The sequence below is a fragment of the Macaca nemestrina genome, chromosome 3 (genome assembly GCF_043159975.1).
Source record: "Macaca nemestrina isolate mMacNem1 chromosome 3, mMacNem.hap1, whole genome shotgun sequence".
NCBI classification, from domain to species: Eukaryota; Metazoa; Chordata; class Mammalia; order Primates; family Cercopithecidae; genus Macaca; species Macaca nemestrina.
The window spans coordinates 70,998,875-71,016,464 of NC_092127.1; the positions used below are offsets into that span (position 1 = coordinate 70,998,875).

At 34.3% G+C, this 17,590-nt stretch overlaps 1 protein-coding gene across 4 annotated transcripts in view; it reads right to left on the reverse strand.

The window, feature by feature from the left end:
• LOC105486196 (N-deacetylase and N-sulfotransferase 3) overlaps window positions 1-17,590 on the reverse strand; it is a 217,863-nt gene that overhangs the window by 91,887 nt on the left and 108,386 nt on the right. The window lies entirely within an intron of this gene.

Genomic DNA, 17,590 nt, shown 5'->3' on the forward strand with positions numbered 1-17,590 from the left:
ATTTGATGTAATCCCACCACTTGTCTATTTTTGCTTTTGTGGCACATGCTTTTGGTGTCATATTCAAGAATCATTGCCAAGACTAATGTAATGAAGTTTTTCCTTTATGTTCGTGTTGGAATGTTTTACAGTGTCAGGTCTTACTTTCAAGTCTTTAATCCATTTTAAATTGATTTTTGTGTAGGGTGTATGATAAGGGTCCATTTTGGTTTTTTATATGTGCGTATTCAATTTTATCAACCCTATTTGTGGAAGAGACTATCTTTTCCTCACTGTGTATTCTTGATGCCCTTGTCAAAGGTCAGTTGACAACATATGCATAGATTTATTTCTGGGCTTTGTATTCTGTTCCATTGATCTATGTATCTATCTTTGTACCATCACTATACTCTTTAATTACCATATCTTTGTAATAGATTTTCAAATCAGGAAGTAGGATACCTCCAGCTTTGTTCGCCTGTCTCAAAATTGTTTTCACTTTTTGGGGCCCTTTGTGGTTCCATGTGAATTTTAGGATTGTTTTTTCTATTTTGGTAAAAAATGCCACTGGGATTTTGAGAGGGTTTGCATTTAATCTGTAGATTACTTTGGGTAGTATGGATATTTTAATAATATTTATCTTCCAATCTATGAACATGGAGTATCTTTCTATTTATTTGTATCTTCTTTAATTTCTTTTGGGAATATTTTGCAGTTTTCAGTGTACAAGTTGCTTCCTGTCTTGGAACAGTTTATTTCTACGTATTTTATTCTTTTTTATGCTATTATAAATGGGATCGTTTTCTTAATTTTTTTTGGATAGTTTGTGGTTAGTGAAACAGAACTCATTTTTGTATGTTGATTTTGTATCCTGGAACTATTAATTCTAACAGTTGTTTTTTTGTGTGTGCATGCATGTGTGTGTATGTTTGTGTGTGAAATATTTAGGGTTTTCTAAATATAAGATCATGTCATGTCCAAACAGAGATAATTTTACTTTTTTATTTATAATTTGGATGTCTTTTTTTTTTTTTTTTCCCTTGCCTAACTGCTATAGCTAGTACTTCCAGTACAATGTTGCATAGAAATGATGAGAGTGGGCATCTTTGCCTTGTTCCTCAGGCAAGTTTTCAGGTTTTTACCATGAAGAATGAGGTTACTTGTGGGGTTTTTTGTATATGGCTTTTATTATGTTGAGGTAATTTCCTTTTACTCCTACCTTGTTGCGAGTTTTTAATCATGAAATTGTATTCCATTTTGTCAAACAATTTTTCTGTATCTATTGGGATGATCATAACATTTTTATCCTTAATTATGTTATTTTGGTATATTACATTAACTGATTTTTGTATGTGGAGCCATCTTGGCATCTCAAGAATCAATGCCACTTAGTCATGGTGTATAACCTTTTAATGTGCTGTTGAATTTAGTTTGCTACTATTTTGTTGAGGACTTTTGTATCTATGTTCATCAGGAATATTGTCCTGTAGTTTCTCTTCTTGTAGTATATTTGTCTGGCTTTGGTATTAGGCTACTACTGATACCTAATCAGTATTAGGTATCTATTACTGTATTAGGTACCTAATCAGTATTAGGTAAACTCATAGACTGAGTTTGGAAGTGTTCCCTTCTATTCCATTTTTTTGGAGAGTTTGATAAGGATTGGCATTAGTTCTTTAAATGTTTGATATCATTCACCAGTAAAGACATCTGTTCCTGGAAGTTTCTTTGTTCGAAGCCTTTTGGTTAGTGACTCAGTCTCCTTACTAGTTACAGGTCTGCTCAGATTTTCTATTTCTTCAAGATGTATGTGTTTAGAAATTTATCCATTTTTTTCTTGGTTATTCCAATTTATCAATGCATAATTGTACATTATAGACTATTATGACCATCTTTATTCTTGTAATCGGTTGTAATGTCTCTTCCTACATTTCTGATTTTATTTGAGTCTTCTTCCTTTTTTCTTAGTAACTAAAGGGTTGCCAATGTTGTTAATCATTTCAAAAAACCAATTTCATTGATTTTTTTCTCTTATTTTTATATTTTCGATTTCATTTATTTTTGCTCTAATCTTTATTATTTCCTTTCTACTAATTTTGGGTTTAGTTTGCTCTTTTTTTCTAGTTTCTTGAGGTTCCTTGAGGTAGAATTAAATACTTTATTTGAATTGTTTCTGTTTTTAAAAATGTAGACATTTATCACTATAAACTCGCCACATAGTAGTGCTTTTGCTGCATTCCACAAGTTTTGGTAGGTGTTTTTTTTGTTTGTTTGTTTTTTTAATTTATATCAAGGTATTTTTAAATTTCTCTTTTGATTTTTTTCTTGTACCCAAATGATTATTGAAGAATGTTTCATTTAATTTCCACATATATGTGAATTTCCCATTTTTCCTTCTGCTATTGATTTTTAGTTTCATTCCCTGTGGTAGTAATTGATATTCTGAAAAGAGACTTATTTTGTGATCCAACATGTAATCTATCCTAGAATGTATTTTGTGTGAGTTTGAGAAGCATGTGCATTCTGCTGCTGTTGGGTGAAATGTTCTGTATCAGTCGGCTGGGTCAATTTGGTCTATAGTGTTGTTCAAGTATTGTTTTCTTATTGATTTTTAGTTTAAGTGTTCTATTGTTGAAAGTAGGATGTTATCTCCTACTATTATTGTGTTACTGTCTATTTCTTCCTTCAGTTATCTCAATGATTATTACACATATTTGGGTGCTCTGAATTTGCATGCATTTATATTTATAATTGTTATATCTTCTTGGTTAATTGACTTTTTAATCACTAGATAATGTCCTATTTTGTTTTTTGTGACAGTTTTGGACTTAAAGTCCATTTTGTCTGATACGAATATGGGTACTTTTGCTCTCTCTTGCTTAACATTTGGATGGGATAAATTTTCCATACTTTCACTTTCAGGCTGTGTGTGACTTTAAATCTAAAACTAGTGTTCTGTAGACAGCATATAGCTGGATCTTGTTTTTGTTATCCATTCAGCTGCTGTATCCATTTTGACTGAGAAGTTTAATTTATTTACATTTAATGTAACTACTGATAGGGAAGCACTTACTATTACCATTTTGTTAATTGTTTTGTCTTGTAGTTTTTCTGTCCATCTTTTCTTCTCTTGCTGTCTTCCTTTTGTTGATTTTTGTAGTGATAGGCTTTGATTTCTTTCTCATTTATTTTTTAAAAAGTATTTTCTTTGTGGTACTATGGGGCTTACATAAAACATCTTATAGTTATAACAAATATTAAGCTGATATTTTAAGCTAATAACAACTTTAACTTCAATTGGATATAAAGCTCTATTCTTTCACCTCCTTTACCCTTTTTATTATTGTCATATAGTTATAGTTTTTTTTATACTTTTGCCTTTTAACTTGAGTATCAGAATTAAAGGTGATTTATACACAGCCATTACAATATTACAGTATTATCTATTTATTGGTATATTTACTTTTACTAGTGAGCTTTATGGTTTCATAATAATTTCTGCTGCTGCCTAGGGTGTTTTCATTTCAACTTGAAGGTCTCCTTTTAGCATTTCTTGTAAAGGCGATATAGTGGTAATAAACTCCCTTGGCATTTGCTTATCTAGGTCTTTATTTCTTCTAACGTTTAATTTTAGATTCAGGGTTACATGTGCAGCTTTCTTATATAGGTAATCTCGTGTCATAGTGGTTAGAAGTACAGATTATTTCATCACCCAGGTACCCAAGACTGGTACCCAAGAGTTATTTTTTCTGTTCCTCTTCCTCCTCCCATCCTCCACCCTGTGGTCAGCACCAGTGTCTATTGTTCTCCTCTTTGTGTCCATGTGTTCTCATCATTTAGTTCCCACTTATAAGTGAGAACATGTGGTATTTGGTTTTCTGTTCCTGTGGTAGCTTGCTAAGGATAATGGCCTCTAGCTCCATCCATGTTCCTGCAAAGGATGTGATTTTTTTCTTTTCTATGGCTGCATTGTATTCCATGGTGTATATGTACCACATTTTCTTTATCCAGTCTACCACTGATGGGCATTTAGGCTGGTTCCATGTCTTTGCTATTGTGAATAGTGCTGCAACAAACATATGCATGTGTGTTTATGACAGAACAATTTATATTCTTTCGGGTATATATCCAGTAGTGGGATTGCTGGATCAAATGGTAGTTCTGTTTTTAGCTGCTTGAGGAATTGCCAAACTGCTTTCCACAATAGTTGAACTAATTTACATTCCCACCAACAGTGTACAAGCATTCCCTTTTCTTTGCAACCTCGCCAGCATCTGTTATTTTTTGACTTTTTAGTAATAGTCATTTTGACTGGTATGTATCTCATTGTGGTTTTGATTTGCATTTCTCTAATGATCAGTGATACTGAGCTTTTTAAATATGCTTGTTGGCCACATGTATGTCTTCTTTTGAAAAGTGTCTGTTCATGTCCCTTGCTCACTTTTTAAATAAAGTTGTTTGGTTTTTTTTTTTTCTTGTAAATTTGTTTAAGTTCCTTATAGATGCTGGATATTGGACCTTTGTCAGATGTATAGTTTGCAAATATTTTCTCCCATTTTGTAGGCTATTTATTCTGTTGATAGTTTTGTTGTTGTGGTTGTTGTAGTGCAGAAGCTCCTCCTTCATTATTGAAGGACAATTTTGCAGGCTATAGTATTCTTGGGTGGCAATTTTTTTTCTTTCAGCACTTTGAATATATCTCCCTTCTCCGTTTTGTCCTGAAAGTTTTCTGCTAGATATCTACTGATAGTGTTATGGAGACTCCCTTTCATGTGATGAATCACTTTTCTTTTTCTGCTTTTAACATCCTTTGAATTTTGACATTTTTATTATAACCTTTTTTGGTGTGGTTATCTTTGGGTTCTTCCTAGTTGGAGTTTGTTGGCCTCTTGAACTAGGATCTCTACTTCCTTTTCCATATTTGGGAAGTTTTGGCCATTATTTCTTTAAATAAGCTTTCTGCGTCGTTCTCTCTTTCTTCTCTTTGTGAGACTCCCATAATACAAATATTTGCAAACTTGATGGTGTTTCCTAAGTCCCTTAGACTTTCTTCACTCCTTATGTTGTTTTATTTTATTTTGCTCTCTGGGCAATTTCAAATGACCTGTCTTCAAGTTCCCTGATTCTTTCTTCAGCTTAATCATGTTTGCTATTAAAACTTTGTACTGATTTTTTCACTTCAGTTATTTTATTCTTCAGCTCTGAGATTTCTATTTGATTCCATTTTTAATATTTTCTATTTCTTTGTTGAAATTCTCACTTTGTACATCCATTTTTCTCCTGAGGTTTTTGAACATCTTTATGATGATTATTTTGAATTCTTGTCAGGTAATTTAATCTCTCCATTTCATTAAGTTGGTTTCTGGAGACTTATTTTGTTCCTTGGATTGGTCTATATTTTCCTTTTTTTTAATGTGCCTTGCTACCTTTTGTTGGAGTCTGCATTTCAAAAAATAGCTTCCTCTCTCACTCTGTAAAAAACAGGCTTTGTATAGGAATAAACCTTCACCAATAGGCAGGTTAGAGATTCTGAGGTCCTCTCACCTCTAGTCTGTGGATACATCTGCAATAGACTTTTAGTGTAAATTCTCAATTAGAGGGATTTACTAGTCGATTTTCTTCCAAGACCTTGTAATCTATTCCTCCTTCTGGAATAGATTATTCCAGAATAATAATCTGGAGCTGCTATTAGCTGCCAAGCTGTCTTTTGTTGTCAGCAGACCCTGGCTTCTAGAATATGTTGGGTCCTGTCAGCACTTGGAGACAGATAAGATAAAAACTAGTCTCTTGGGCAACCCCCCACCCACTCTTCTGCCCCTCTGTCCCCCACCAAAAGCCTAAATGTTCAATGTAAAAAAATGTACAAGCCAAGTCTTTCCCTCCTATGGGACTGTGGGAGAAGCTAGAAGCTGGAAGTTTTCTTCCAGTTGCTCTCTGCTGAGTCAGTGGAAGCGACTGTGGCAAGTGAGTATTATGAATTTTTTTACTAGCCTCTAAGCAGCTGGTTTTGTTCTTGCCTGGGGTTCAGAAGCGTCTTAATTTGTTTCTGGATTTTTCACAAAGGGAATTCGTTCATGTATTGTTGTTGAGTTGGTGACTCTATGGAAGGAGGATCTGGGACTTTCTATTTCATCATTTTGCTGTTGTCACCCTACTTTGTTTTGTATTGAGTCACAATAGGAGGTGCATAATATCAGCTTATCTTGTTAAGTTACTCCACCTTTGGTGATGTTAAGTCTGATCACTTGGTTACAGTGGAAACTGTCAGATTTCTCTATTTTAAAGAATGATTTTTCTCTTTGTAATTAATAAGTAATCTATGGAATTAAACCTTAAGGCTGTGTAATCTTTCACCCAAAAGTTTCAGCAATTATTGATGTTTCTTTTTTCAATCAATTGTTTTCATTGGTGTCTGCAAAAGGATGATCTTTGAATTCCATCATTCTACCTGAATTCATTATCTGGCACTGGTGTTCTTTTCTACAGAAGAACTCTCCTTCTTTATTCATACTTTGAGTATGAATTTTTTTGATGCTCAAATTTTTTGATCCTCCATTTTTTTGATGCTCAAATTATCTCATGTCAAGGGCACTTTTAGCTGATTTCTGTCCTGTTTAACACAAGCTTGTTAGTCTTTGAGTGAGTGTTTCCCTTTTTTCTGGTACAAGGTGTTCCAGATGCAATTTGCACTTTCCATGTATCTGACTTGAATTTAGCTTTTTCTCCAAAAAGCCCACTTGCTTTTCGGGAGAAAGAGTATTTAGAAGTTAAAATTTGAGCACTAGCTGAGCTCTTTGCTATCAGTGTCATTGATTCTAGATAGAGGTAGGAAACCTTAAGTTCTTATTAATCTCATTTCAAATTTAAATACTCTAATTCTCTCTTATTATCCTCCTTTCCGTATTTTTATTCTTTGTTTTACAGCAAAAACAGCATCAATATTTTCATTTATTTTTTCTATCTGACAATATGTGAGAAATATTTCATAATTCAACAAAAATTTATTAATAAAGTTTACATTTTCCATGCAAACTTTTGTCTTATATTTCACTAAATGTATACAGTTAGAATCGTATACTCAAAATTATTTTAATTAATTATTTTGTGTAATATATTACATACATATCCATGTTAGGTTTATTTGTTCATTTGTCTTCAGTTTTCAGGTTTGCTTATTTCTTTCTCATCCTTTTTCATTTATTATTTTGGCTACATGTAAAACATTCATGGTTCAAAATCAAAGCTATAGGCTGGGCTAGGTACCTCATGCCTGCAATCTCAGCACTTTAGGAGGTTGAAGCGTGTGGATCACGACGTCAGGAGATCAAGACCATTTTGGCAAACTCAATGACTAACACAGTGAGACCCTGTCTCTACTAAAAATACAAAAAATTATCCGGGCATGGTGGCACGTAACTGTAGTCCTAACTACTCAGGAGGCTGAGGCAGGAGAATCGCTTGAACCTGAGAGGTGAAGGCAGTGAGCCGAGATTATGCCACTGCACTCCAGCCTTGGTAACAGAGCGACACTCTGTCTCAAAAAACAAAACAAAACAAAACAAAAACAAAACTATGTAAAAAATGTACTTAGTGAAGTGTTTCTCCCACTCATCCCCTTACTTTTCTGCTCTCATCCCACCATCCCCCCATTTTAAATGTAATTTTATTTTTATTAATAATTTAAAAGTTTTAAATTTCTATTAATAATTAAGAAAACTCTTTTATTATTTTTGGTGTGTTTCTCCTGTATTTCTTTTTGTACAAGTAGATAAATATAAATATGTATTAAAATTGCCCACTTTTTCCTCCCTTAATATATTGTGGAAATCACAGTACATCAAAATCTTCCTAATTTTATTTGTATAGTAGTTTCATGTATGGCTATACCACAGATTTTTTAACCAGTCTCTTATGGATGGATGTTTAGGTTGTTCCCACTATTTGATGTACAAATAATCCAGTAATGAATAACTGAAAAAATGTTTGCATTCAGATTGTTCATTAAAAAATTGACTTTGTGGTAATTTCTTCTTTAAGGTAGAGTTCTAAAGGTAGAATTTCTGCAGTGAAGAGCAAGTGCTATGTGGATTTGTTAGATGTTGCTAAATTTCTTCCATTAGGGTTGCACCATTTACTCACTCACTAGGATATATGAGAGTACCTGTTTTCCCACAGACTTGCTAACAGAATATCTTAGCAATCATTTGAATTTTTGTTAATCTGGTAGATAAGAAATAGTATCTCAATATAATCTTACTTTGCATTTTTCTTATTATGAGTGAAATTGAGCATCTTGTCATAAACTCAATTACTTCAATAAGGTCATATATTAGATGCCATGTTGGGAGAGAATAAAAACTCAGTTACTCAAACCCTCTGTAATCAAGTGAATTCTTTGGTGAGATACTTCCAAGGCAACCAAATTTTCTTTCAAATTCCAAAGATAGTATGTATGTAGTCACGGGAAGTCATGGGAAATGCATTGTCATTTATTTAGAACCTACTATGTGCCAAAACTTTTGCAGTGTATTGTGAATGTAAAATAGAATAAGACATGATGTCTTCCATCAAGGAAGTAAAAAATTACTGGAAGGTAAAGATAATTGATTATAGGACTGTAGGCAAATTATAATTGGGTTATGCCTGAGTACTATGAGAACACAGAGGAGAAACATTAGAAATCAAGCTAGAGGGTTGGGGATGTCTTCTTTAAAAAAATGATGTATGAGTTCAAATTTGCAGGAGGGCATTCCAGATTGAGGTGATAATACTTTAAGATACAGAGTGAGATAGTACAAAGTTTTGTTCAAGGTACTGTGAATTATTCCGTATGGGTGGAGTGAAAGGTGCATATAAGAAGTTACTGGAAAAAAGGATGAGAAAAGTGGACAGGAGCCAGATTTGATTTATTTTTTTCAAGTAAAGAAATTTTCTGTCTATCCTGAATGCTAGAAATAGTATTTAGGAATTAAAATCTGAGCATTTTGCATTTAGTATTTAGGAATTAAATAAATAGTAGTTAGGAATTAAAATCTTTGCTACTGGGTGTCACTGATTGTTATGGGAAACTATCAAAGGATTAAACAAAAAATAACATAATATTCATTTCTCCAACTTAATATCTATTTTCTTACATTTTAAGACAATATCCATTCCAAAAACTTGAAAGTTTTCATACTCCTATTTTTCTTAACTATGGAGGTCAAAACGACTTAATCATGCTTTCTTGTGGTTTTCTTAATCTCACAGTGACAAGTAATAACAGTAAGTTCTCACTTCATGTTAATGGTAGGTTCTTGGAAACTGAAACTGTAAACAAAATGACATATAACAAAACCAATTTTACCAATGCTTAAATAATCTAAACAACAGTTAATTTCCTATGACATATTTCTGTCCCCCAAAACATCACCCAGCTTCTAAACAGGAACACAAGCATTTTAATATTAAACATTGAAATAAATGTGAGCTCTACATATATTTAGGAAAGGTTAGTAAAAACAAGTAAGATAATCATTTACCCAATTATTCCAGTTTAGGGTTGCTTGGGGGCCAGGGCCTATCCTGGCAGTTCAGGGCACAAGGCAAGAACCGACCCTGGACAATATGCTATTCCATCACGGTTTATACAGGACAGTTAACCTGATATGCACATCTTTGGGATGTAGGAAGAAACCCGAGTATCAGGAGAAAATCCACATAGACATGGGGTGAATGTGCAAACTCCACACAGATTGGCCCTGTATGGGAATTGATTTTTTCCTTATCAATATTATAACAAAATGATATTAAAGGAAACAGCATTATTCAAGGACCTGCTGTATATAACACCACAGTTAGTAATGAAGAATATTAATAATAGAAAAATAGGGCTGATATGGAGGATAGCAAAGAAATGAAATAAAATGTTTTGGCTTTATAAATTTAAAAGTCTTACCATTTTATAATTAACATCAATACAATGTATTGGTTTAAGATAAAAAGAACATAATTCTTTATTCATAGTTCTTTAAAAGTACATTACACATTTTTCCTTAACTGCAAGTGTTTATTACAGCTTTTCTCAAAAGGACTAGTTTTTTGCTTTTTAACCCTACATGGAGATGGTTTGCTTTTTCTTAGACAATAGCCTGACATGTTTAACCACTCAGATTTTTTCAGTACCAGGTCACTGAGTCATATCAAGAAGGAATGTGCATCATATCAAGACCAATTTAGCCAGGAGTGCAGAAACAGTGTGTTGTAGTGGGTGAAGCGGTGAACTAAGAGTCAGGAAGAATAGAGTTCTGGTCAGAATACTATAGAAGCTACCTGGAGCGAACTAAATAATCTTTTTGGAACTCTAGTTCACCAAAAATTAGGAGATTGATAGATAACCTTCATGGTCTTTTCCAGTTTAATAATCCTTTGTTCTGTGTCAGGTAAATTTCATCATCACTTGTGAAAACCTGCTAAAGATTTAGGGCCTCTTAAACATTTTCTGAAGTCTAAATTTCATTTACTTGCAAGCAGAGACTCTGCCAAATGCAGTTTTATTAAAACTCGGCTTGTTATTCACATTTGGATATACCTTAAAGCAAGTCATACCCCTGAAATATAACTCTTCATGCATTTAGTCAATCATTAAAATACATTTAGCAACCTCTTATTAGATTCAAACATTGATCTAGACACAATGGAAAGCACAAAGATGAAACACACACAGATTACCTGTGTAATAAGAATGCCCCATTATACAGTAGAAAGGATGTACACACAAATAATCACACTGTGGGGCAGGTGATAGGCAACATATGAGACTTACAGATACAGAACAATTGGAACTGAGTAAATAGAAATTCTATTCCTGTACGCCAACAACACAAAATAATTCTATTTTATGTACATCACTATTAGATGATTATTATTATTTTTAATGTAGCTTTTATTGTGTAACTCTGTGTGTGTTGTGTCTCTGTGTTCATGTGTGTGAAGTTTCTGGTTATAACACTAATAGATGTTCACTATAGATATTTTATAAAAATTAGAGGAAGATAATGGAAATCATCTTCAATCATGTGATCTAGGATAACTACTGCTAACATTCTGCTGAGTTCTTTCTAGTTTATTTCCATACTCATATCTTATTTTCTTGTAATTTACTTTTCCCATTGAGAAGATCACAAATATTTCCCATGTCATTAAAATTATTATTATTATTATTATTTTAGATGGAGTATCGCTCTGTCACCCAGGCTGGAGTGCAGTGGTGCGATTTTGGCTCTCTGCAACCTCCGCCTCCCGGGTTCAAGCAATTCTCATCCCTCAGCCTCCCGAGTAGCTGGGATTACAGGCATTCACCACCATGCCCGGCCAATTCTTGTATTTTTAGTAGAGACAGGGTTTCACCATGTTGGCCGGGCTGGTCAGGAACTCCTGACCTCAGGGGATCCAACCGCCTTGGCCTCCCAAAGTGCGGGGATTACAGGAGTGAGCCACCACACTCGGCCAAAATTATTATACAACATGTTTTTAAATGCCTGAATGTATCTTATTATAAAGCATATTTTATTGCATAATGCATTTTATTACATAAGGGTGAACATAGTTTATTTTGCTACTGGCCACTTCCCCCTCCCTTTTGGACATTTACGTTCATTCATTCATTTATAAAATATTTTTTAAGCACCTTATAATGCCAGAACTCTTCCTAGTGTTGAGGTTTAGAGTAAACAAAACACAAGATGTAAATGCCCTATTGGAGCTTGCATTCCAAGTGAGTATGGAACAATACATATATTAAAATGATAAAATTAACTAGTCCCATCTAAGAGAGCTACTTATTCTACTTAGACTTTATAAGCTTCAAAATGAATCTTTTGAGCCTCTCCAAAGAGGTTCAGTTTACTCCCAATCTGTGGGATTGGCTGGAAACCATAATGACTGTTCTCACAGGATTCAGATCAAGCTAATAGCTGCATAGCACCTCCCCTTGCAAGTCTTTGCTAGGAGGATGGTTCTTAGGCAGCCGTTACTCAGTCATTGTTTACAAGTGGGGGGCATGTGGGGATATAAACGAAGAACGGACATTTCACAGAAGACCAGGACTGATATGGGCTGACTCAGAAAGGTGAGCTGAAGCAAGTGGATTCCCTTGCTTGGAAATTCGACCTGAGAATCCGGAGGATGAGGCAGTAAGCAGTTAGATTTGGGGCTGAATTCTGATATGGAGAATATGTGATGCATTCATATTGGGCCATTTGTAAGAGTAATTAATGGTCTTGCAGAAATCGTAAACAAGCAGCACTTTTTTTGAAGGAATGTATAATGTGATCACGTGTACAGAAAAGAGAAAGATATGTGAAAAGCATCTTTGGGTTCATAATAAAGCACTAAGGCAAGATTAATATTAGCATTTCTCATTTTTTTCTTTACCTTCTTTAATTTCTATTTTAAGTAAAGTGACCTCATCAGAAAAATATTTATAGTAGGCCCCGTATCAAGGGTTTTGGTTACCCATTGTCAACCATGGTCCAGAAAAATTAAATGAAAAATTTCAATAATAAAAAACTCATAAGTGTTAAAGCAATTCTCATTTTTATGGACCTTGCAGCTACCTTGGACTCAGAACACCCTCTAGGTCCTATGATTCCCGAATGTGTAGCTTTCTGGAGTTCCACATTACTTGAAGTAACATTACTTCCTAGAGTCCCATTACCTGAGGTAACTTGAATGAGCCTCTAGTCCTTAAACTATAAGAACTCAACACAAATGAGTCTCTATACAGGAAGACAAATGCATGTGTAAAGAACAGTACACAACAATACATAATTCAGCCCCACTGAATTCAGGAAACAGATTTTCCTTATGCTTTTGACTTGAGAATTTTCTTAATAGGACTCAGATTTCCTTTTTTGAATAGATTCATTTTTCTTTTTAAATCAGGTCATTAGAAAAGTTAATTTCTCTTCCTTAACATAAAAAACTAGGTACAAGGTATTATGTTTAGACACTGGAATAGTTTTGGAAATGAAAGACACATTCTCTAGGACCACAAGCGTACAGCCTAATACAACCCACAATTACGATGCAGGATAATAAGTACTTTGCAAGAGTCTGCAAAGGATGCTATAGAAACACAAGGAGGGGCCTCTAAATCAGAGTAGAAAAGGTTTCCTGAGGACGGTGACCCCTGCACTGAGTTTTTAGGATGAACAGCAGTAAACACTATTTCAAAATCCAGTTTAAGGTAGAGTTCTCTGGTCACTTAGGAAAACATTAATTCTTACTGTTTTTTAAAGTTCTATTGCAGATTTGGAGTCAGTTTCCATTCTGATACCTTGATTCTAGGTCTACAATTTCTATAACAGTTTTTGGTAATCTTTGATTACCAAAATCACTTCTCTGTTTTCTTCCTCGGCAATATTTCTCTATTTGCCTGATCCTAAGATTCACCTAAAGCACATGGTGAGTATGCAGATCCCCAGCTCAACCCTGGAGATTCTGATGCATTAAGTCTGGATTTTTAAAATTCAAGCATCTCAGGCAGTACTCACTATTAGGCATGTTCAGGAATTTCTTTTCTAGTGTCTAACGTTATTATCATTTATTTATTTTTCAGTAAAGAGTTTCCTGTTATTAGAATGTGTTCCAGAACTAGTGAATAAAAAAAGAAACATAAAACTTCCCATTAGGACAAAATGTTATTTCCTTTCGGATGAATTTTATAGATAAGCACATACACATATACAAATTACAGTGATTTTTTTTTTTCAATTTCAATGTGGGTTAATTTCTTTTTATAAACGCTTTTTTTCTGAGTGAATTCTGTTTTTTTATTTTAGTTGTAATCAATCTATGTGTTAATTCTAGTTTAAGATATTCACTCTATTCACATCCATGTTTATAATAAGAGAAACACAATTTAGATTTAACTTCTAGGGATTCAGGTAGGAGAGTATGTAGGGTATGGTAGAAGTATGCTATATCAAATTGAGAAACAGAGACAAAAAGCATTTAATAAAATGTGTGCATAAAGGGGTTAGCTAATGCTTCTGTGGGATGGTTAATGGTTTGATGAAGGAGGCATAATATTGTTACACAGTCAGGGATTTGTTTCACCTGAATTCCAAACAAATGTAATACCGTAGTGCATTTATTTTTTTTTTTGAGACGGAGTTTCGCTCTGTTGCCCAGGCTGGAGTGCAGTGGCACGATCTCGGCTCACTGCAACCTCTGCCTCCCGGGTTCAAGCAATTCTCCTACCTCAGCCTCCTGAGTAGCTGGGACTACAGGCACCCGCCACTATGCCCGGCTAATTTTTTGTATTTTTAGTAGAGATGGGGTTTCACTGTGTCAACCAGGATGGTCTCGATCTCCTGACCTCATGATCCGCCCACCTCAGCTTCCCAAAGTGCTGGGATTACAGCCGTGAGCCACCGCGCCTGGCCCATCGGCATGAATCTTGTGGCAATCCACAGTTGCTTTTTTGGATTAATAGGTAAGCACTGACTTTATTATCAAGTGTGTTGAAGGGAGGCAAAGTGTTCTACATCTATAGTTGTTAATGACTCAGTACCTGGAGTCTATTTATTCAACAAGTGCATAAGCAAAGACTCATCACATCTTGTGATTAGAAATAAGAACACTGAAGCAAAAAGGTGACATTTTTGTTTAATGCATTTGAGATGATAATATGGCTCCTACAAGAAGTACAAATCTGTCTAAGCCAGAACTTTTTCAATTAGCGTATTAATTAACTGTTACTGCATCTTCCTAAGATAGGTGGAACTGGAAACTTGTTAAAATGAACACTATAGTCTTACTAGTTCCTTTTGTCTAAGTATGTATGTCATATATTATATAAAGTTTAATTTGTTGAGAGCAGATACAGTCATTGCCAGTTAATGCTTTTTGTTATCTTCATAAGTTTTAGTTCTTAGTACCCTTCTACATATTATTTTATATAAGTATCTAAAGTAAATAGGCTCTCACAATTTTTGAAAATATATATGAGTACTCTGTATAATTGTAAATTGATCAAGAATGTTTGTATCTGGGTATATTACATGTTTGTGTAGAAATCTCATGCCTGTGTGTTGCTAGCAGTGACTGTGGGGTACTTCCAATGGCTCTCTCCCGTGGTACATCATGAGGTAACTCTCATTACCATCGTGAATCAACAAACACTTTGAGGTCTGTTTCTGACTGATGGGCTCCAAAACCTGATTCAGCACACTTGTAGAGAGAGTCAGTTTTTTTTTCTGGGACAGAATCAAATTAGCAAAAGCTCACGAAACCAATAAATAAAAACAGGATACCATCTATTAGTTTAAAATGGGTAACTGTAAATTAGAGAGGAACTGAAATACTCTACAATTACTTTCTATACAATTAGAGGGCTCTTTCCAGGTAGTCCGGTTACATGGGAAGAATTGATCAATTAAAACTTATAAAATTATATTGCGAATTATTGTCCCGGAGAGTACAATTTCCTATGATTAACATATTCTTTTCCTATAGTAGGATCTACATGGGAAAGTAAACCATAATGAGGAAGTCATCAGTTGGGTTTAGAATCAGAAAAGGCAGAATTAGAAAAATTGAAATCTTAATGGTTCCAGGTTCGGGGAGCCTGCTAGGTCCACCTCCGCCAGCTGGATCTGAACCTCAAAGTCTATTAATCAAAAGCCCTGCATCCAACCTACGTGAGAGGGGTCCAGGCCTGTGACATTGGAAAGGCTTATTCAGAGATGACCAAAGTTTTCTCTCCCCTAGACAGTGCTAACATTCGTCTTTGTATTCTCTATTTTGTTAAATTCACTTGATTGATACTTCTTTCTTTCACAGTGACAAATATTTTGGTAATGTTAGAACATTTCAGGCCAGAGAGTTATTCTGTTTAAGAGTTTTTTACCTTTACTGTGATCTTTCCAGTTTAACTCTGAGGGGCACCTTATTGTAACCCTTTCTCACCCCATTACTGGTAACTTATTGCACCTTGATATTATGTTGACATATGGTAAAAATTTTAAACCCTCATTAACTAAAGTCCTGTTTATATTTTCATTTTCAGCTCAAATGTATGTGAATGTATTTAAGTGCCATGTGTCCAATACACATCTACCTTTTTGTAGTAAATGATAACTTCACTTGGCATTCGCAGAAAATGGCACTTCTAATTGAGGCCTGGGGTAATAAACTTACAATGGCTATCTTTCAAATCCACTATAATTAAAATTCATAAATTTCCTGCAGCTAATGTATACTTTGATTCCATCAAGGTTTTCTCATTTTCATCCTGGCCTAATAAAAAATGTCATTTGCTAAATTACTGGCATGCCTTACTGCATCTGGATCTTCCTTAGTTTCAATATAAACTTTATCCAAGCACTTAATTTCAAGATGGAGAATTCATGGGAAACATGCCACTACTCCTTACTCTGTTCTCCAAGACAGATATCACTAACTAATGATAGCAGTTCTCCCTCTGGCTAGACGTGGGCTGAATCCAGATGTGGGCTTCTTAACCTCTTGTCTCCAGGTGAGTAGAATTGCTTCCAGTGTTAGAGTTGGTGTGCCAGATAACGTTAGCTTTGGATTCCTTGTTTATCTTGTGGCATCTGACAAGATTTGTCATTTATTTTGAGTCTAGGGACTTTTTTCTGAAAATAATTGTCTACTGAAAGTTTTCTGAATCAGGAAAGAACAAGTTTTGTGCGGCTCCCCCAACCCGCCACCTTTATTCCTATGAGTCTCCTCCTCAAGACATAAAATTGCCAAATATCATTGATAAAGGCCTGAAAAGTAGGGAGGTTTGTTAAAGAATTTGCTCAGTTAGTCCAATTAATGTCCAAGATTAACATAAACTTTACTGTAAGGTTTTTAAAAACAAAGACAATAATTTGGTTTTTAAATTAGTAAAAAGTGTAATATTTCTTATCACAAAATGGATGAAATTCTTAGTATAAATCCATTGTACATGAATGATTTAACTTTGAATTTCTTCCATGCTAAACGAAACTCATTTGCTTTAGAAATTGGAGATAAAATCCTACGGTGAACTTTTAAGAAGTTCATGATTATTTGTTAATACTCCTGTTGCTCTATGATGAAAGTAAATGTGAAACATCAGAATTTTACAGGTGATAGATTAAAGTGCTTAAAATTATTGGTGAAAATGTTAGCATTTTAAGAGTGTTTTAACTGCTTCTTCAGTTCATAACCAGGCATTGGTTTAACTCTCTTTGACTATGTATTACTGTACTGGTTGAAATGAGAAAAAAGAGAAGAAAGCTGTATAAGGAGACTCAAAATACTTCCATTTGTGAAAATAGGTAAGTTAGAGGAGTTATGGATGTTCAAACCAGAGTTATTTGTATTTTTGGGATCTGAAGGTTGATAAACTTCCAAAAGTCCAAATATCACACTCCTCCAAACTATCCCCATTTTTGAATACACGAGCAGGGTTTGTCCAAAGATGAGTTACTCTTTCTTCTATCTCATTTTCTAGGAGTTAAAACGTAAGTATAGTAGATGAATACAAGCAGAATTAAACACAATAAATCTTGAATACAAGTAGATGGTGAACACTATCTGCAATTTTATTTGCAGGGACTATAAAACTAAGGTC